Source organism: Lissotriton vulgaris, chromosome 2_1, assembly GCF_964263255.1.
Source record: "Lissotriton vulgaris chromosome 2_1, aLisVul1.2, whole genome shotgun sequence".
NCBI lineage: Eukaryota > Metazoa > Chordata > Amphibia > Caudata > Salamandridae > Lissotriton > Lissotriton vulgaris.
In genome coordinates this window covers 2,023,282,872-2,023,305,068 of record NC_141687.1, presented here as the reverse complement: position 1 = coordinate 2,023,305,068, position 22,197 = coordinate 2,023,282,872, and the positions used below count along the sequence as shown (strand labels likewise).

The 22,197-nt window shown below is 46.1% G+C and overlaps 1 long non-coding RNA gene across 1 annotated transcript; it reads left to right on the top strand.

Annotated features, from left to right (window-relative positions):
* Positions 1–208: 208 nt before the first annotated feature.
* Positions 209–21,754, top strand: LOC147733670 (uncharacterized). The gene is made up of 4 exons (XR_015308742.1): positions 209–417; positions 7,358–7,455; positions 7,859–7,935; positions 21,641–21,754. It is a non-coding gene; the product is annotated as an uncharacterized LOC147733670 (long non-coding RNA).
* Positions 21,755–22,197: the final 443 nt, after the last annotated feature.

Below are 22,197 nucleotides of genomic sequence, written 5' to 3'. Positions count from 1 at the left end.
TCAAACGAAGAACTGATTAAATTAAGGGCGCCTCCTAACCAGTTAGCCACAGAACGCTTGTTTACACCACCGGTTTCCCATCTCACGTTTGTATCACAGTGTATTAGTTACCCCGGCAACGAGCATCTCTTTACCGCCGAGGATTCTTTAACGAGGAAATGTCTTATTTATTGCGGAGGGATCGCCAGGACGCACCCTCAGAACCCAGCAGGTTGCGGAAACCAGCGCTGCCTCCTTCCGGGCTGGGAGAGTTTGCTGTGTGTGAATGACTTGGCACATTCTCAAAGGCTGTCAGACTGGTCCCGCCTGAGTAGTGACTGGAAGGGGCGCCGCAGTACAGCAGCAGGGGCGGCCAGAGAGCAGCAGCGGGATGGAGAAGCACGGCTCAGCCAGAGTCCGGGTGCACGTAGAGTACTGGTGAGTACCAGTGAGTACCAGTGGCGTCACTAGGGGATTACGGGGGTGCTGACCGCTAGTTACGACGTTACTCTGGCTGCTGGCTCGCTCTCGCTCTTGCACTGCAGTGCACCGTGCCAGTGGAGTCAGTCCCGTGCAGCCTGACCTCTGCTCTACTGCCAGTGTGCTTTTTATTTATAGTGCAAACCTGCAAGCCAAGCGCACGCCACGGTGCACCTGCTTACAAAATTCAAATACTCTGCAGTCAGTGCAGCACGTCGCCACGCACGCACCGGTCGTGATCAGTGATGCTGGTGCGATGCGATGCGCGGCGTACAGGGCCGTCAATCTTCAGCGCTACCACTGACGGCCCTGGGACAGCCCCCGCGCACGCTGTGCTCCTCTGACGCGTTGTGGTCACGCGCCAGGGAGGAGACGAGACGGCAGCGCAGGGGAGTGCATGCGGTGCGCTAGATTAAAGAATGAATGTGGTTAGTCACCACCATCTTCTGTGATATCGCGAGCGGAGCGTCTCCCCTTCAAATTTGGGACAGTGGAACTGACTTCTTGGGTCACGGTGAGAGCAGTATATCATTTTTATGAATGAACTGCTTTTAACCCCGAGCAACATACACAGCGGTTTGTGAAGCCTGAGCAAGGGGATGGGGGAGGATGGGTGTGTAAAGATTTGCAGGTAGTGTCAGGAGGCTTTGGCTTTACGACTGAGGTAAAGGCCTGGTGACCTGGGGTGGAAAGTGGGGATGGATTGAATGGGAGGTAGCGCCATCGAGTGCAGGGTGGGGGCCACGCTCTGTAGGATTTGAAGGATTGTATATGGGGTGGGGGGGAGTGTTTGTAGTGTTGAACAAGGGGAGCCATGGGTTGAATGGAAGGCTGAATGTAGGGTGTGACTAGAAACACCTAAACTGTGCGATTAGAAGCGTGGTCTCCAGAGAACAGGATGTCCAACCTGGGTGTAAGAGGGCCGCAGTGCGCCCGACGCCTGCTTCTATGTGTCAGACTCTGAACATGTATTCACCCACAGCGCTCGAGTTCCCTCCCGGCTCACAGCCAGGTCTGTGCCTGCATCCCCCCCTCGAGCTGCCCTGCAGCGCACAGCCAGCTGCACTGCGGGCCAGTGCTCCATACCACATGGAACAGAGACATCTCAAATAACACCCAGTCGCTGCCCCCACATACAACCTGCACCAGCCACATTACACACACACCAGAGACTGCTGCTCTCAGGGACATTGCGTCACAGACAGGGCAGCTGATGCAAATTCCGTCGTTTGTATGTAAAGCGCTCTGATACCTACGGGTCAAGCTAGCGCTATATAAAACTTTACAATAAATAAATAATAAATGTACTCCCACAAGTGGGAAAGCGATCCGCTGTGGAGGGACCACGAGACGGGAAAAAGTTATTGCTTGCTGCCTAGAAAAGGGGAGCGGGAGGGGGATGCACTTTTTACACCCAGGTGTCAAGCACAGGCCCTGCATCCCCAGAGGCTGCTGCTGCCTCCCAGACATGCTAATCCCATCAGGGAGCGGAGTCCCACCCTGCTGCGATCTGGCTCACAACATGGAGCAAGAGCTGCCACTCACATCAAAAGAGATGCCCCGCCCCTACCCCTCCCACGCAAAAGGAAACCATGAGAGCACCAAACACACTCTCCTGGCGGGAGGGGCTTAGTCTCGCGGCAATAGAAGGCACCCCCCATAACCAGGTACACGTCCCTTTTCAGGGGGTTCACCATAGAATTCATGCGCGGAGATTATATTGCACAGTTCTATGCTGAGGAAAAAAAGAGTAACCAGACCCGACTCCCATACGAATTGCCCACTTTTGGACCATTCCTCGTCCAGAGGTTTCACTAGCTTCCAGCTGGTGAGTTTTCAGGTGGGATACACTAGGAGTGTGTTATTACATGAGTTTACTTTCTCTGAAAGTTTGTAGTTGGAAAGCTATTTTCTGATGAAAGGTTTTGCAGAGGAAAGATGGACACTAGCTTTTTATGCTAAAAATAACTTCTGCATAACCATTTACGTATCATTAGCAGATATTAGGCAATAAATTATTGCAATATACACGATTTCCATATAATGCATGATTGCCGGATAGCTGCTGTCCAAGGCCTACTGACCACATCATCTAACCTTGATTTGTAGCCCAGAGAGGGTGTGGACACGTCTTCTTACCGCTTCCTGTGCAGAGAACGTCTCCCCAGTTCAGCCCCTCTGGAAACATGGGTGTTGAGGCTTGGCTGGCTTCGCTGTCAGGGGAGCTGGTACCTTGTGTGCAGATTCAGAAGCCGAGAGTGTTTCCCCCTGGTGTATGAAGTCTTCTTTTGAAAGGGGTCTGGGCGCCCCTAAACGGGGTGGGTGGGTGCTGTGTCTGGCCAAAGGCCAACCCCTGCAGCACATGGACAATAATCATGCACAGGTGGGGTTTGCTGAATGTTAAGGTTTCGGACTTGGTCCACTTTAGAATATGATCAAAGAACCCCAGAAATTCAGTGAAAAAAGCAAAGGTTAAAGTGACATTTTAAGTTTCTAATACCTTAATTTACATGAAAAAAATAAAAACAAAAATTCACGGAAAGATTAACCCCTTCGATGCGGCCGCGATTCCCCTGGTGTACTGTAAACAGCACGAACAGGGGTGGGCCGTGACGAACCCCAGCCGTCATCAGCACACGAGCACCGAAGTGCATGACTGCTGGGGTTCGTCATGAGCATGGAAGGGGTTAAAGTTAAACTTATGTTGTAGTTAGTTGCTGGAATGAGGCATTAGCTAATGTTTAAAAAAATCGAAAACTTTGGAAATTTACCAGTTATAGTTTAGTCAAAAAGCTATATAACTTCTGCCCAAACATGATCACGTATGACCTTAAATAGTACAACACTCATGACATGTGAATTTTCGTTTTTAAGAGGACAAGAATATGGATTGGGTGTTTTCCTGTGGGTGGATGCACTGCCTGGCTGAAGGCCAGTGCATAATGGGGTGAAAGTTATAGTGTTTTTCCTAAACTATAACTTGTGTATTTCTGTGGTTTTCGGGTTAACGTTATCTTATGGTCCCGTTATTTGCCATCTGTGTCCACTGGCGGACTCGGAGCGGAGGAGGTCCATGCGGTAAGTGGTGAGGGGGTGACACCATGAGTTACCCGCACCGGGTGACACCAACCCTAGTGACGCCACTGGTGAGTACACGCGCTGCTTTAGAATCTCGGACTTCAGATGCTTTTCTTGATGCCCAATCAATAGTTTCAGTAACGTTTGGGTAGATGGACTCCGTAATATTGTGTAGTAAACCGCAGTATTATTTATTGCTCCTAAAGACAGACCTGTACTTAACGAGATGCTCCGCACAATGGATGAACTCTGTCCTTGATTCCAGGAAGTGAGGTCATAGCTACAACACGGACATTAAAAACGCTGACCAGCTAGCTGCTTAGCATTTCCACCCCTAGGCCCCTGCCATCTGACATATGAATACACATAATTATTTGACAAAATACAGTTGCATCATCACAAAAAACAGACCAACACCTGTGCTTGTGGGAAAACTGTTGCAAGTTTATTCACATTCTTTTATGCAGTACACAGGTAGCGTCATTTTACGAGTGATCACCGAGAGCAGCGCCTTTTTAGGACTAACCGCGGACACACGTCTTGAAACACTCTCCGTCCACCGGGCATTGCGTTGCTATCTCATTATTTATCTGGTGCTGTACATTTCATATTGGGGCTGCGGCCCAATGCTTTGATGTGGTTGCTGCACCCGTGCCACCAAGGAGCAAGGTAAAACCAATACCCAGATGTCAGGATACCAACTGTCTTGCGACGCTGTATAGCGATTTGCTATTCTTTTTAGCTCTCCTGTTCCTGCTGGGTGAGTGGGTGGCAAATTCCTCTGCTGCTGGCCTAGCAAAGAGGAATGTCTTGGTGTGATGCCCACCTAAATAGCCAGTCGCCTCCCAAAAGTGACATTATCCATGGGGAGGTGAGGACTCTCCCTCGTAGTGGCCAGCTTCCCGGCCAGGCTACTGGCCATTGAAAAAAAATACTAACCCCCACCATGGGCAGTGAGGAAACACTAAGGGGCTGTCCCCTCTAGTGTCACCCTTGTGGGGGACGTGGACATCTGCCTTCCCATCACAGTATTTGTAGTGGTCAATTGCATTTATATAGAGCTTACTACCCCTTATGAGGAGTCCAAGCGCTTTACGCCAGGCAGCACACTGCTCTGGAACCCCAGGTTGTTGGGAAGTTCAGTGTTATTGGTTACTATTAGTTATTGGGATTAAGCTTGTGTAATCAAAGTAAACCTTTCCATGCAGCCATTTCAGTTTTTTATGGTGGACTAAAGTAATAGTGGTTGGTTGCGATCATAAGAAGGGGGTAAGGTGAGATTAAGCACCTGGTTGGTGGCATTAATGCATGAGTTGGAGGAGATTTGGTATTGTAGGTTACACAGATATGACCTTCAGCGGAAGGAGGAGAGATTGTGATCTTTGAAATTAGTTGTAGGAAATTTGCTGAACTAGAGAATAGTCAAGCTGCTTGTGTCCGAGTATGTTCAGTGAGATTTGGCATGCAGAGGATAAAAGGGAAGTAGAGGGACATTTGAAAGAGAAATGAAAAAAGAGAGGTCACAAACAGAAGTTTTAATTACAGGTCAGTTTTTTAATGTTTAATTGGAGTAATGTGGTAAATATTTTTTAAAAGGGCATGTAGTTTTAGAATGCAAGATTGTAGAAAGAAGCAACATTATTTACTTGTGAAGATTGTGCTATATTGGTAATTTGGAATAGTTCTCGAATCAGGTAAATAATCTCTCTGTTGCTAGACTATTGCTCGATCACTGTTCTAGCCAGGTCAGTCGATTAGCTCAAGGGTTGAGAGTGAGAAATAAAGGCTGGACTCATGTCGAGAAAATACATAGGAAATAATGTACCCATTGAAAGAGATTCTGGCATCCATCCTCAGGTTTGACTCGGAGTATTAATTATACAGCAGAGTGGGGTCCATTTCAACGCCCCTGGTGTGCATTGGCCCCTGAGGGAAGGTGTGGACAGCTTACCAAAGAAGTTTATTACCTGCATTCCATTGGCTGGAGGGCAGGGGAAGTAAACACCGGTGTGAGGGAGGGGATGGTGAAAGGGCTCCCTTTACACATTTAATGAATACATTTGTTAGCAAATAGCTGCTGGTTAGACTTCCCGAAGCACTGCTCTTTTGTAGATGTTATGGGTGAGTAGGGGTGGGGCTTCCGGTTGAAGGGGAGCTTTAAGTGAGGGGTAGCATTAGTCTACCATCATCACACTTCAGTGCAGAGGCCTCGCCTCTTTGTGCCTCTGTTGAAGGTGCTCGAGGCTAGAGACGGCCCTGCTGTGAGGGGCATCACTACGCAAAGGCTGTGTCTGAAGCGCAGCCTGGAACACCTTTGAAATGTATCCGGAAAGGTGGCTGCCCTGTAAAAACTCTCCTCACAGAGATAAATGCTTTCAAAGTAAGCCACCCAGTGGAAACAAGGTTAAAGTAACTCTACCTCAAGGAAGCAGGGAAGTCCGACACCTACAGGCAGCAGCAAAACAAAGGCAGCTTTACATGTTAGTTTGTGCCCCTTTTCTGCTCACATTTTTATACTATTAATAGCCCTGAAATAAATTAAATTAGAAAGGCAGCTGGCTAAGAAATCCCTTAAAATGAGGATTTGTAGGAACATGTTACAAAAAGGTAGTTAGTGATTTTATTCTAATTACAGCAATAGTGTTTAGTAACTGCAGTTAAAGTTTAACGGGGTTATATTAAACTTGCACTGTCTTTAAAGAAGACCTGGTTTTTCTTCCACCTCTAGAATGCTGAAGAGAAGGATGCGTCTACATTTTCAGCCAGGCAACCTTTTAATAAAGAATGAGGCTGTATAAGTACCACTACACATTTAGATTAAATCATGTGTTGTATTTAAAAAAAAAAGATGTATTCACATTTAGATATACCCAACACCTTGTGCTACCTTGCAGGTGGGGATAGCCCACCTGGATTGGCGATCCCTATCACTTTCTGTTTTAAAGACTAATATATTTTTAATGGAAAAATCACACTAAATCTAGCCGTTAGGGATGAAGTATTATCTGAATGTACGTAAAACATTCTGTAATCCATGTTTCATTAGATAATGGGTACCGATTATGTATTTTTTTTTTTTAAACCGACTTTAACCAGGTACCGATTATGTTTGATAAATGTTTGCGAATCTTAATAACTTCAACCCCGCCGAAGAAATGAGATCTATAAATAACAATTGGCTAAGTAATTTAAAAAAAGTAAGAAATCTTGGCAATGAGTTGTTTGTGTGTTCAGGGCCAGTTTAAGCATTGGGTGGCATCCAGTGCAACAATCTTTGTTGGTGGCCCCAATAACATTCTTCTCCACAGATTCTCTCACTACCACCCTCCAATAGATCATCTTTACATGTACTTAATTTCTTTTTTAGCGCTACTCATACTAATGTATGGCATCAGAGCACTCCTTGTCACACATCATACAGAGGCAGTGATGTGCACATCACTGTATATGAAACGTTACATAAGGCAGCGAGGACTACAAGATGTAGGAGTTGTGTCATATATATTGGTGGCAGTATATATATTAAGAGTGCTTTTCTGGAAAATCACAAACTTGAGAGTTGAAATTTAACAGTGTTTTGTGGTTAGCGTAACTTATAGGAATTTATTGCTACCCAAACTAACCCTTCTTAGCAGAGAAATAATAGGGAAAATCATTAGGTATTAAACCTGTGATTTGTAGTTTGCATGCAGCTCTTTGATGCCAGTCCATAGCTCACGATGCTATATTACAAGGATTGTAACTTACAAATTGTAAGTAACAAAAGGATCACTGTCACCAGCTAGGTCTTAATGGTTGTATATATCTGTTTCCTTTCCAGTGGAGGGTGAGGATATGAGCCCCGCTATCGGGAACTTGCCAGCGAAATAAAGCAAGAAGTTCCTGATGCGGAGGTTTGTGGTGAAAAGGGGAGGAGAGGTAAGAAGATTTGATAGATTTGTACATGCCTGTATTTTATAGTGTTTTGTTCACTAACTCTAATGGTGTGCCATGCTGCAGTAATTCCAATTGCTATAAGGCATTCCAACCACAGCTTAGTAGAAGGGACAACACTAACTATAGGAAAGCCTGTAACAAAGAGAATTCTTGAAATTGCTTGGTAACATAAAAAATATAATATCTAACAAAGTATCTTTAAATACACATTAACAGCTTCAACGTTAGCAGGTCCATAGTAGGGGGTGGCATATATCTGTGAAAGTATATTTCTGAATTTGATGTTGTAGGATATTTATGCGGCATTATGAGCTAACTAATATAGATGTGTTTGCCCCTTTGAGCGTTGCAATATTATCTCTTTATATTTTTTGTTCTATTGTAGGATGCTTTGAAATTAAAATCAATGACAAGCTCATTTTCTCTAAGCTTGAAAGTGGCGGATTTCCTTACCATGAAGATGTAAGTGCTCAATATTTAAAATCCTATTTTTTATATGGTTATTGTAAAAAATGCGTTTGCTTGATTAAAGATGAAATTGTTGACAAATAATCTCGGACAAAATGACACAAAATAAAGTTAAAATACTTTTGCTTAAGTGCAAATAAAGATGAAAAATTGTGACCCATATTTATACAAAATTACAAATTGCTCCTAAAGGAAAAGCAAATGGTGGTGATTCCCATGAACTTCCAACTTTGTACTGTAGCTGGGTGGTCTCAGAATGGAGCAGTAGAACGAGTCAAAACTCCAGCACAGCACTAGAACAACAAGTGGATGAGGGGATCAGAATGAGGCAAGCTACCAACTTAATGGTATGGAGAGGAAGAGTGCACAAGACAGAGCATCGGAGGTAGGTGAGCTCCGCAGGAAATCCGAGAGTTGAGGATCAGGCTTCAAAAGCCAATCATGGACCCTTCACAGCAGAATTGGTGAAGGGAATTCAGGATGCAGCAGAAAAGTGGACAAAAGATGAGCACTGTCTGAAAATGGCACAGTAAACTCTGGAACAGGTAGAAAAGGATAGCACACACCATAAACGAAAAGATAGGCCAGAAGTTGAAGAAATATGACCAGTGAAGGACCAAGTTTTAGAACCTAGCGGCACCAGGGAAAACGCCCGATGCCTTCGAGTTCCCCTGCCTTGGCAAACAGAGACACGGGACGCTTCTTGATGACATCAAAGACCAAAGTTTATTGGCTGCAACCAGGAACAGAGATCTACGAAGCACAACACGGGTGGTTCGCTAGAGACTGCACAAATTCAATGAGCAGAGCATGGTCTTTTATGCCAAAAATTACATTCAAAAGTAGCATCGATTACGTACAAACTAACCAATGGAAACATGACATTTCAAAAGTATCGCATAACGACAATCCCTCTTTCCGTTGTCCAGCCCACCAGAAATGACCAAGCACATTTCAACTTTCCTGTTCGATCAGGCCGGACAAACCCATCATAAAACCTCAACCTAAATCAGTGATTATGTCGTAAAGGAAGAAGCAGAAATAGATTGGGATCAAGATAGAAAGGTGGCTGCAGTGTACTGTAAACTTCGGCATGTCCTGCTCTTTGATCTTTATCTGACCAGCTGTTTAACAAGGAACCGGCTCAGCGAGGTCAGCCTCAGGCAAAGGAGTCAGTTCGGCCAGGTCATTCAGAAGTCAGCTAAGGTGTACGTGTCCCAAGGACTCACTTGGCCGTAGTCATCGGCCTATATGAGGGCAACCACAAAATGGCTGGCGTACACAAAATGGAACCCAAAGGTTCAAACGAAATCCCTGAATATGTAGTGTTCTCATTGATCGATTAATGCGCAAACACTCGTACACACCGCGCTCGTGATTTGCGGTCCGCTGACACCAAGATCGTCTATTTCTGACGACCTTTATTGAACGAGTTCGGAACCACCGAAACAGACCCTTAAACTACGGAACTACACCAGGATCGGATGAGGGGCAAACAATAGGCTAGAGCAGAGGTCTTCAAACTTTTTTTGCTTTTTTGAAATTCACTAAAACACTGTCCCCATAATTGGGTGTTGTGAGCCCTTTACATTCAGGTGCCACAATGTAACTGCACTTGCTGGACCAATGACAGCTGCAGCCCTGAGTGCCAGACTGTCTCCTCTACCTCTTCAACCCCTTCGCCTCCATACCTGGCCATCACTCCAATCTTGAAACAGACTTTGTCCCTTTTCAGAAAAAAAATATCCTAACTATAGCATTGAAATTGAGTCGCCATGCCTCTTTTGTAAAATAAGACAGTCGTAATTGTGATGCAGTGGTCCTCTCACCCCACCCCTCTTCCCCCCAGCCCAAGTGCCACTGCACTGACTTCACTAATGATAGCTATGCATCACAAAGCGGGCAGTTTCCTCTGCCCTTTCTTAAAAACGAGTGTGGATGATGGTTATTCCCCATTCTCGTGTGCCGACATCTATGCTACATATTTACAACAAGGGGTGGTGAGGGACAGAGTCTCTGAATTAAACAGAATACTCTCACCCAGTCAAGAGATCAGGGCTAGATCCAACACCGTTTTTTAGCTCACTGCATCATCCCAGTTTCAGAACCTGGCTGTATGCAAATTAGTCTGTTCCTGTCCCAGTGCATGATGGGAACAGGGCAAACCAAACTACAAAAGCCAATTCTTACACTGGGAAGGAAACAAGCTACCGGGGACCGGTTTCTGGCATTTCAGCCTCTTCGGCCCGGCTTGCTTGAATCCTGATGGTGCAATGAGCAAGGGACTCACATCTGAGTATACCCTTCCACGCTTAGGGTGGACAAAAATATTTACAACAAGGGGTGGTGAGGGACAGAGTCTCTGAATTAAACAGAATACTCTCACCCAGTCAAGAGATCAGGGCTAGATCCAACACCGTTTTTTAGCTCACTGCATCATCCCAGTTTCAGAACCTGGCTGTATGCAAATTAGTCTGTTCCTGTCCCAGTGCATGATGGGAACAGGGCAAACCAAACTACAAAAGCCAATTCTTACACTGGGAAGGAAACAAGCTACCGGGGACCGGTTTCTGGCATTTCAGCCTCTTCGGCCCGGCTTGCTTGAATCCTGATGGTGCAATGAGCAAGGGACTCACATCTGAGTATACCCTTCCACGCTTAGGGTGGACAAAAATATTTACAACAAGGGGTGGTGAGGGACAGAGTCTCTGAATTAAACAGAATACTCTCACCCAGTCAAGAGATCAGGGCTAGATCCAACACCGTTTTTTAGCTCACTGCATCATCCCAGTTTCAGAACCTGGCTGTATGCAAATTAGTCTGTTCCTGTCCCAGTGCATGATGGGAACAGGGCAAACCAAACTACAAAAGCCAATTCTTACACTGGGAAGGAAACAAGCTACCGGGGACCGGTTTCTGGCATTTCAGCCTCTTCGGCCCGGCTTGCTTGAATCCTGATGGTGCAATGAGCAAGGGACTCACATCTGAGTATACCCTTCCACGCTTAGGGTGGACAAAAATATTTACAACAAGGGGTGGTGAGGGACAGAGTCTCTGAATTAAACAGAGACCCCCTTTTGTAAATCGATTTTGGCCACTATAGGTGTGGCAGGGTATACTCAGACATGAGTCCCTTTCTCACTGCTCCATCAGGATTCAAGCAAGCCGGGCCGAAGAGGCTGAAATGCCAGAAACCGGTCCCCGGTAGCTTGTCTCCTTTCTGGTAAAGAATTGGCTTGGTAGTTTAGTCTGCCCTGTTCCCATGATGCACTGGGCCAGGGACAGACTGATTTGCATATAGCCAGATTCTGAGCTGGGATGGGGCAGTGAGATAAATAACGGTGATGGATCAAGCCCTGATCTTTGGACTGGGTAAGAGTGGTCTGCTCAATTCAGACACTCTGTTCATCACCACCCCCTTTTGTAAATCGATTTTGGCCACTATAGGTGTGGCAGGGTATACTCAGACATGAGTCCCTTTCTCACTGCTCCATCAGGATTCAAGCAAGCCGGGCCGAAGAGGCTGAAATGCCAGAAACCGGTCCCCGGTAGCTTGTCTCCTTTCTGGTAAAGAATTGGCTTGGTAGTTTAGTCTGCCCTGTTCCCATGATGCACTGGGCCAGGGACAGACTGATTTGCATATAGCCAGATTCTGAGCTGGGATGGGGCAGTGAGATAAATAACGGTGATGGATCAAGCCCTGATCTTTGGACTGGGTAAGAGTGGTCTGCTCAATTCAGACACTCTGTTCATCACCACCCCCTTTTGTAAATCGATTTTGGCCACTATAGGTGTGGCAGGGTATACTCAGACATGAGTCCCTTTCTCACTGCTCCATCAGGATTCAAGCAAGCCGGGCCGAAGAAACTGAAATGCCAGAAACCGGTCCCCGGTAGCTTGTCTCCTTTCTGGTAAAGAATTGGCTTGGTAGTTTAGTCTGCCCTGTTCCCATGATGCACTGGGCCAGGGACAGACTGATTTGCATATAGCCAGATTCTGAGCTGGGATGGGGCAGTGAGATAAATAATGGTGATGGATCAAGCCCTGATCTTTGGACTGGGTAAGAGTGGTCTGCTCAATTCAGACACTCTGTTCATCACCACCCCCTTTTGTAAATCGATTTTGGCCACTATAGGTGTGGCAGGGTATACTCAGACATGAGTCCCTTTCTCACTGCTCCATCAGGATTCAAGCAAGCCGGGCCGAAGAGGCTGAAATGCCAGAAACCGGTCCCCGGTAGCTTGTCTCCTTTCTGGTAAAGAATTGGCTTGGTAGTTTAGTCTGCCCTGTTCCCATGATGCACTGGGCCAGGGACAGACTGATTTGCATATAGCCAGATTCTGAGCTGGGATGGGGCAGTGAGATAAATAACGGTGATGGATCAAGCCCTGATCTTTGGACTGGGTAAGAGTGGTCTGCTCAATTCAGACACTCTGTTCATCACCACCCCCTTTTGTAAATCGATTTTGGCCACTATAGGTGTGGCAGGGTATACTCAGACATGAGTCCCTTTCTCACTGCTCCATCAGGATTCAAGCAAGCCGGGCCGAAGAGGCTGAAATGCCAGAAACCGGTCCCCGGTAGCTTGTCTCCTTTCTGGTAAAGAATTGGCTTGGTAGTTTAGTCTGCCCTGTTCCCATGATGCACTGGGCCAGGGACAGACTGATTTGCATATAGCCAGATTCTGAGCTGGGATGGGGCAGTGAGATAAATAACGGTGATGGATCAAGCCCTGATCTTTGGACTGGGTAAGAGTGGTCTGCTCAATTCAGACACTCTGTTCATCACCACCCCCTTTTGTAAATCGATTTTGGCCACTATAGGTGTGGCAGGGTATACTCAGACATGAGTCCCTTTCTCACTGCTCCATCAGGATTCAAGCAAGCCGGGCCGAAGAGGCTGAAATGCCAGAAACCGGTCCCCGGTAGCTTGTCTCCTTTCTGGTAAAGAATTGGCTTGGTAGTTTAGTCTGCCCTGTTCCCATGATGCACTGGGCCAGGGACAGACTGATTTGCATATAGCCAGATTCTGAGCTGGGATGGGGCAGTGAGATAAATAACGGTGATGGATCAAGCCCTGATCTTTGGACTGGGTAAGAGTGGTCTGCTCAATTCAGACACTCTGTTCATCACCACCCCCTTTTGTAAATCGATTTTGGCCACTATAGGTGTGGCAGGGTATACTCAGACATGAGTCCCTTTCTCACTGCTCCATCAGGATTCAAGCAAGCCGGGCCGAAGAGGCTGAAATGCCAGAAACCGGTCCCCGGTAGCTTGTCTCCTTTCTGGTAAAGAATTGGCTTGGTAGTTTAGTTTGCCCTGTTCCCATGATGCACTGGGCCAGGGACAGACTGATTTGCATATAGCCAGATTCTGAGCTGGGATGGGGCAGTGAGATAAATAACGGTGATGGATCAAGCCCTGATCTTTGGACTGGGTAAGAGTGGTCTGCTCAATTCAGACACTCTGTTCATCACCACCCCCTTTTGTAAATCGATTTTGGCCACTATAGGTGTGGCAGGGTATACTCAGACATGAGTCCCTTTCTCACTGCTCCATCAGGATTCAAGCAAGCCGGGCCGAAGAGGCTGAAATGCCAGAAACCGGTCCCCGGTAGCTTGTCTCCTTTCTGGTAAAGAATTGGCTTGGTAGTTTAGTCTGCCCTGTTCCCATGATGCACTGGGCCAGGGACAGACTGATTTGCATATAGCCAGATTCTGAGCTGGGATGGGGCAGTGAGATAAATAACGGTGATGGATCAAGCCCTGATCTTTGGACTGGGTAAGAGTGGTCTGCTCAATTCAGACACTCTGTTCATCACCACCCCCTTTTGTAAATCGATTTTGGCCACTATAGGTGTGGCAGGGTATACTCAGACATGAGTCCCTTTCTCACTGCTCCATCAGGATTCAAGCAAGCCGGGCCGAAGAGGCTGAAATGCCAGAAACCGGTCCCCGGTAGCTTGTCTCCTTTCTGGTAAAGAATTGGCTTGGTAGTTTAGTCTGCCCTGTTCCCATGATGCACTGGGCCAGGGACAGACTGATTTGCATATAGCCAGATTCTGAGCTGGGATGGGGCAGTGAGATAAATAACGGTGATGGATCAAGCCCTGATCTTTGGACTGGGTAAGAGTGGTCTGCTCAATTCAGACACTCTGTTCATCACCACCCCCTTTTGTAAATCGATTTTGGCCACTATAGGTGTGGCAGGGTATACTCAGACATGAGTCCCTTTCTCACTGCTCCATCAGGATTCAAGCAAGCCGGGCCGAAGAGGCTGAAATGCCAGAAACCGGTCCCCGGTAGCTTGTCTCCTTTCTGGTAAAGAATTGGCTTGGTAGTTTAGTCTGCCCTGTTCCCATGATGCACTGGGCCAGGGACAGACTGATTTGCATATAGCCAGATTCTGAGCTGGGATGGGGCAGTGAGATAAATAACGGTGATGGATCAAGCCCTGATCTTTGGACTGGGTAAGAGTGGTCTGCTCAATTCAGACACTCTGTTCATCACCACCCCCTTTTGTAAATCGATTTTGGCCACTATAGGTGTGGCAGGGTATACTCAGACATGAGTCCCTTTCTCACTGCTCCATCAGGATTCAAGCAAGCCGGGCCGAAGAGGCTGAAATGCCAGAAACCGGTCCCCGGTAGCTTGTCTCCTTTCTGGTAAAGAATTGGCTTGGTAGTTTAGTCTGCCCTGTTCCCATGATGCACTGGGCCAGGGACAGACTGATTTGCATATAGCCAGATTCTGAGCTGGGATGGGGCAGTGAGATAAATAACGGTGATGGATCAAGCCCTGATCTTTGGACTGGGTAAGAGTGGTCTGCTCAATTCAGACACTCTGTTCATCACCACCCCCTTTTGTAAATCGATTTTGGCCACTATAGGTGTGGCAGGGTATACTCAGACATGAGTCCTTTTCTCACTGCTCCATCAGGATTCAAGCAAGCCGGGCCGAAGAGGCTGAAATGCCAGAAACCGGTCCCCGGTAGCTTGTCTCCTTTCTGGTAAAGAATTGGCTTGGTAGTTTAGTCTGCCCTGTTCCCATGATGCACTGGGCCAGGGACAGACTGATTTGCATATAGCCAGATTCTGAGCTGGGATGGGGCAGTGAGATAAATAACGGTGATGGATCAAGCCCTGATCTTTGGACTGGGTAAGAGTGGTCTGCTCAATTCAGACACTCTGTTCATCACCACCCCCTTTTGTAAATCGATTTTGGCCACTATAGGTGTGGCAGGGTATACTCAGACATGAGTCCCTTTCTCACTGCTCCATCAGGATTCAAGCAAGCCGGGCCGAAGAGGCTGAAATGCCAGAAACCGGTCCCCGGTAGCTTGTCTCCTTTCTGGTAAAGAATTGGCTTGGTAGTTTAGTCTGCCCTGTTCCCATGATGCACTGGGCCAGGGACAGACTGATTTGCATATAGCCAGATTCTGAGCTGGGATGGGGCAGTGAGATAAATAACGGTGATGGATCAAGCCCTGATCTTTGGACTGGGTAAGAGTGGTCTGCTCAATTCAGACACTCTGTTCATCACCACCCCCTTTTGTAAATCGACATCTATGCTACGGCCTGCTGGTGAGCTCAAGTCTTAAAATTCTATGAGAGCTTTTTAGCATGAGTCTACATGTTCCTGGGCCTTGATGCGTCCGTCTTACCCACTGTCACTGGGATGCAGGTCCAGAGTCCCCAGGCATGCCTTCCCAGCTTGACGGTGAGCAGAACTCTAGAATTCGTGACTGCGGCAGCAGCCATCCTTGGTGCTCCTCCAATCTTGCAGTAAGGCTTCTTCTTCATCCAGAGACGGTTCTTGGGTGCGTTTGTACACAAGCTAGGTGATTACAACTACACACTGTCCTAGTGCGACTGCTCTCTTTCTGGAACACGGCCTCATCCGGACATATAGGGGTACTCACAGCACTCACAGGGCAACGGCCCTTAGTCTTCTCAATGATCCCCTTCTGGCATATAGGGATTGCTTAGCAGCATCAATAGGGTGACTGCTCACTTTGGGTCCCAGCTCTACTAAGAGCAGCAGCCCTCCCTTTGTGATCGTACGGCACCAGAGCAACCCTTTCTTCAAGCAGTGCCCCCCCACCCCCGTCCCCCTCCTGGTATCAGGGGATCAGTAAATGCATATGGGCGGATCAGTGCCAGGGTCCCGTTCTCTCTGCTTCCCCCACCTGGCATATAGGGATTGCTTAGCAGCATCAATAGGGTGACTGCTCACTTTGGGTCCCAGCTCTACTAAGAGCAGCAGCCCTCCCTTTTGTGGTAGTACGGCACTAGAGCAACCCTTTCTTCAAGCAGTGCCCCCCGTCCCCCCTCCTGGTATCAGGGGATCAGTAAATTCATATGGGCTGATGGCCCGATCAGTGCCGGTGTCCCGTTCTCTCCGCTTCCCCCACCTGCCACACGGGGGTCACTCCGCTTCCCCCACCTGGCATAAGGGGGTCACCCAGCACACACTTCAGATTTCCCGATCGGGACACTGTTCTTGATGTGCCGGAATCTCACAGTACACTCCTGGGATCCTCTCAGTAGGATACCCACTCGACCCCGCTCCCCCCAGGCAACCTCCTTCTCCTCACAGGGCCCACTGGTCGTGGGTCAGCCAGAAGCTGGTGGTCGCTGCAAGTGTTCTTGATTCTTCTGGGAGATGTCCCCTCATTCAGCATGAGAGAGTGGTAGACCCTTAGTTTTCAATCCTGGTCACAACAGGCAGAATTCCTCCTAAACTACTTCACACTGATGTACAGGTTTAGTTTAACAATGTGGGAGACTCAAGATCCCATTTTTATAGTATATTTCCAGACACACTTGTGATGTAGTGCCTCTGTCTTTGTAGTTTGTGTTTTGGGGTTGCCCTCTTTGAAGTGGCCTCTCCTTTTTTGTGCTCTTCCTCCAGAGAGCAGTCTATCACCGGAGTAGTCTCCAGTGTTTGTAGTTCCAAGCAGAGGCCATGGGAGTAACCAGAGGTTCACACCTGGATAATATCCTCCGTGATATCTGCATCAAAAGGTTACCAAAGGGCCCCATCCCAACTCTTTGATTCTCTGTTCAGTCCCATCTCCTTCAAAAGATGTGCCCAGGCATCTTTGACCAGTGGCCTCCATACAGAATCAAAGCTCCCTATTGATATACATCGAAGAGCCTGGATCTTGCTTTCTCCAGTGTGTGTCCCACCCGGTTCTCAAGAATGGAGCAATGCACAAATCTGTTAGGGGCAACCTCTACCTGCTCCTCCAGAAAGCTGTGGGCCTCCTAAGATGGAACCCAGTGTCTTCAAAGTGTGGTGCCCATTGTAAGTGCACACAGTACTGTGAACATACACAGGTGGGTAGCCTCCAATGTACTTGACTCTCGGACGGACATCAATGCATCCCAGTGCGCTCAAGCAATACCCCACCCTATCTCCTACATGCAGAACCAACAGAGGAAATAATGTGGAAATAACAAGGACCCCCTGTGAAGGTAAATACAATTCCTAGGACAGGGAAAACAAATTATGTGTATAACCCTAGGCATTCAATAATAACATAAAGGAAAAATGGGATCGCAATAAGGGAGAACAAACAAGGCACAAAATTCATTAAAATTTACATTATTTTTAATTTACACATATAAATAAAAAAGACAATTCATATCATACAAATTTAATCAAAATCGATAGTACATAATTGGTCATATAAAAATTCAAAAAACAGTTTTAAATAAGACAATGAATCTAAAATCAACTAGTGGCATCCTAACCATACATGCAATTTCCTGATGGACTGTAACTTCTCAGAGGCACACGAATCCCAGCACGCACATGCAACCATGCACGCTATATTCTGATGCATTGTACCTTTCCACAGGCACACACACATCCCTGCGCTGTGCACAATCCAAAGTAGGCCAAGGGTAAGTTAAGCACACAGCAGCGGAATTTTACCAGAGCGGGCCAGGAGACGCCACCATCATGACACAGGTAAAAAGGCCTGTACACTACTGATCACTGAAAATACAGTATGCTGTCACCACCACCCTCATGCTTCTTAACTCATGTTGAAGGCAGTAGACTTCCACCACTTATGGGTATTGCTTTGAGCTTCCCTCCCGGCCAAAGCAGACCACAATCCATTAGACCGGCTTAGGTCATAGCACACACGCATGGTCTTTGTTCGCTCATGATCAAAAATTGTTACACGGAACCAGATATCAAGGCAGCAGGGGTATTTGGCCAAGGGTACAAGTCTATCGCCATGCAAGGGACCTTTGCGTTCCAAGACTTCCGAAAAGCACCTCTTCTAGACCATATCTATGCCCCATGCCTAGATTTAGCTCCTTTCCTCTTTCTCCTGGGGCATTACTCTGAGGCCCATGGGCCTGAGGGTCAAGACTCTGCGTCCCAATGCAACTCTGCTGGTCACCTCTCTTGAACTGTTCACCTCCAATCACCTGAAAGGACATCTGAGCAGAAGTTCAAGTGAGCGGGGTCCACAGGGTCCGAAATGCTCATGCTTTTTTAATTTTACAAAACCAGTTCCCATACGTTTTATTCGAAAAACAACCCTCCCGAAGGGTTAATTTGGAATTGGAGGGGAGGTGGGAAAGGCGCAGGCCTTCTCACCAGGGTGTAAATGTGTGCATTTGGTTAACCATTAGCGGTGTGTGAAATTCTTTGAATTATACGAACTGATGGCTAAAATATGCATAATTTCCTAACATTCAAGTCTGTAACTTCGCACTATATGTTAGCTTCAAATGTGTCGCTGTTGTTGTTTTGTGCTTTCCGCTGTAAAACACAGCGAGTTACCTATTCACAGTACATTTTTATGCCAGTAATTACATTAAAAGGCATAATGTTGCATAACGTGACATTCCCAAAATTACACCAACATAATTTAATTTCGCCCAGGCCCATTAATCCTCAAGTTCGCTTGGGAGTCGTTATGTTTTAACCAATGGAGTAACTTGATTATTTTATTTTTTTATTTTTTTTAAATGCATTTATTTTTAATTTCCAACAAAAATAGCACAAGATGGGTGTCACATAATACAATTGCAGGAATCAATCGCCACAAAGTACAAACAATATCATTAATATCGGGGCCATCTGTTTCCCTCCCCCCCCCCCCACCCCCCTCAATTTGATCACGATGAGATTCACCACCAGTGTCTTCTCATCCTGTTCCTGTCGCATCGCCTCAAACCTAGGAATGGTAATGAGTGAGTCCTAACTTGAATTTTAAGATGACACATATTTATTCTTTTTGAGAGGTAAGTTAAGGAGGTATGTCTTTAGTTCTGGAAAGCACACTTTTAATGGGCACTTAAATGTTTGCACTGGGTATAGTCTGATTACCAATTACTAAAATATATACGTTGACAGCACTTGTTTTTATCTTAAATGCTAAATCATTTGCTGCAGCCGAATACTTATATAATACAATTTTAAAGTAATTACAAAATGGCTTTCTCTTACAGACTAGGATCTCGCAGCACTATAAATACACAAGTCACTATTCCCCACTGCACCAATCAGGATTCAATTCTGTGGCAATTCTGTGGCTCTCTGATCACACATACTGTCATCAGCAGTGATCACCTTAACCAATTAACCAATTTAGGTTTCATAAATGCGAAAGGGTGCATTTTCCAATGATTAGTTTACACTGCATTTATTTTTCATTTAAGCTTTGTGCGTTTTTTTATATGTAGTTGCATGAAAATGAAAAAAAGAAGAAACCGAATAGCTAAATCTTTCACCCGCCACCACAGCATGGATCACTCTTTCCACACATTTTAATTGTTTAGACCGCTGCATGTAAATGAAGAGAGCCTGGAAATGTGCCAAATGAACAACATAGTGCTTCCAGACCACCCTCATTTACACGTACTTGTGGCGGCATTTGCGCTAACCTTCAAATACAGCCATGGACTCCTCAGGGGGCCACCCCCATAGTTTCAAGACCTCTGGGCTAGAGTCAGAATAACCCCTTCGCTGCGGGGGTTACTTTCCCGCTGTGCTGGGGGGGCGCACGGCGCCCGCATGCTCATGACGAGCTCAGCTCGTCATGGCCACACCCGTTCCCGTGGAACGCTCAGCACAGCAGGCGAGCTTTCCACGGCTCATGACGAGCTGAGCTCGTCATGAGCATGGAAGAGGTTAAAAAAGTGGACTTGAAGACATAAAATCACAGAGTTCAGGGTCCTATTTTATTGAACTGGAAGGAAATAGTCTCAGTTTCTTTTGCATAATCCCCTTCGACATTAATGACAGAAATAAAGATGCTATTCAGCACTCGCCAAAGAAATTCAAGTTTTGCATCCATACACCAGACTTTTTATGCTTTATTTTAAGATGCAACTTCTGTTTATTCCTTACCCGTGTGAAGATCTCCTCTCCCTTCCATTCCCCTTGTCTTAACAATTTGGTGGCACTTTCATTCATCATCTAAAAACCTAATCTTAAGAATACCTCTCTACAAAGAAGCGCAAGAAATGACTTTGGACTTGTAGTTAGATACCTTATTAATTTATAAAGAACAAAAGACTCCTTTGTCTGCTGTGGGGCACACACGCGAAGAAAAAGGCTATTGGGAGCTTAAGTGGGCGAGGGAAAGTCACCTAGCAAAGGGATACTTACCAAAGGTTCTTATTTTAGAATATTTGACTGCTGTTCCTTTTGCCAGGGTCTTCTTCCAGACTGGTCCGTTTACCTCACCATTGGGAGGGCAGGGGTAGTGTGGGATGCACCCATCATCTTGGTACTCCAAGTTTAGCTAGTGCTGTACCGGAGTCTGGGACGGGGAATGACAGATAACACTGTTGGTACAATGTTCCATCTTAATCTTTAAACCATGAGAAGATCGGGTCAGCGAACAGTAATTTCAGCGGTCCAGGCCTGCAACCCCAGTCTCGTCCATATTCTCCAAGCGGTGAGTCTTGGAGTAGCCCATCGCTCCCAAGCCCAGTTCCTGTTCCACCAGAGCCATGAGCAGATGACATATGTGTGGGTGATAGTGAGTAAGTGGTATCTTTCTGTGGATGGAAGCCTGGAAAGAGGCATCTGTTCATGCAAGCTCTAATGATTTATGCACTCCTTATTGGTGGAGACAAGAATCTATTTTGAGTTCTATCTGGTTATTAAAATTCTGAGTGATTTGGCACTGAAGTAACTTGAACTCCAAATTAAAAGGTATAGTTCTTCAGATCCTGGTACAAAAGTTGTGCTCCAAATTGTGGAAACTATGAAGACGATGTTGGAATCCTTGCAGAAGTCTCAGCCACAAGAAGTCGCTTTGGACTTTTTTCCGCATCGCATTTGTTCCCCACTGTTTACTGCCAGACAAAGACCAGCCATATGCAAATTATCCTTGGTGGTTTCTCTCTGTGATGTGTGATATTTCTGGCCTCTTGGAGTAAGAGGGAAGCTTGCACTGCTCCTGGCTGTGCTTGATCTCAGGCTCTGATCTGACTGTGCTGTATCTGCTCTTTCTGTAAAGGAACCTTGCACTGCTTATGCCCATGTTGTACCCAGTCTGTTTGCGAGTGATTTGATCATTGCTGTTGGCAATCCTATACCTACTTTCTGTATTTAGTGGTTCGTGTTAACCAAGCACACTCCAAATCTATGATCGCCGACCAGGCCTGTTACGTTTTCTCAGATGCAGCATTTCACAATACGATTTGTTTTTGTTTCTTTTAGATTGTGAATGCAGTCAAAGAAATGAAAGAGGGTCAACCGATTTCGAAGATCACCAAAGTAAACAAAAGCAAATGCATCCTTCAGTAGGGAAAGTGGCTGTGCTCGGCTGCTAACGGCTGCTAACAACTACAAATACTGACTGGATTCCAGACTGGGAGTAGATTCTTTTAATGAAAGATTTTATCAAAATCTAGGATGAAATCTAGAGAAAAATAAGAAGCTTTTCCCTGGGAATGTAGTTTTTCGATGTATTTTAGGTTGAATTCTTAATAAAAATAAATCAGTTGAAATGTTTGTTTATTCTTTTTTGCTATTTCTGCACCTGTTTACCCTATGTATTTAATTTGTGTATATTAGGAACGCACATCATTTTAGGTAGTATTGCCTAGTACAATGCCAGGTGTATATATATCGTGCTGGAAATAATTACAAAAAGTCAACAGTGCTGATCATCTGCAGAACGAGAATACAGTCAGAGAAAATGCAACCAAATGTATGTTGAGCTTAAATCTTATTTTTCTCAAGTCTCTGGCAATTTCTTTTTTGTCCTCATAGTG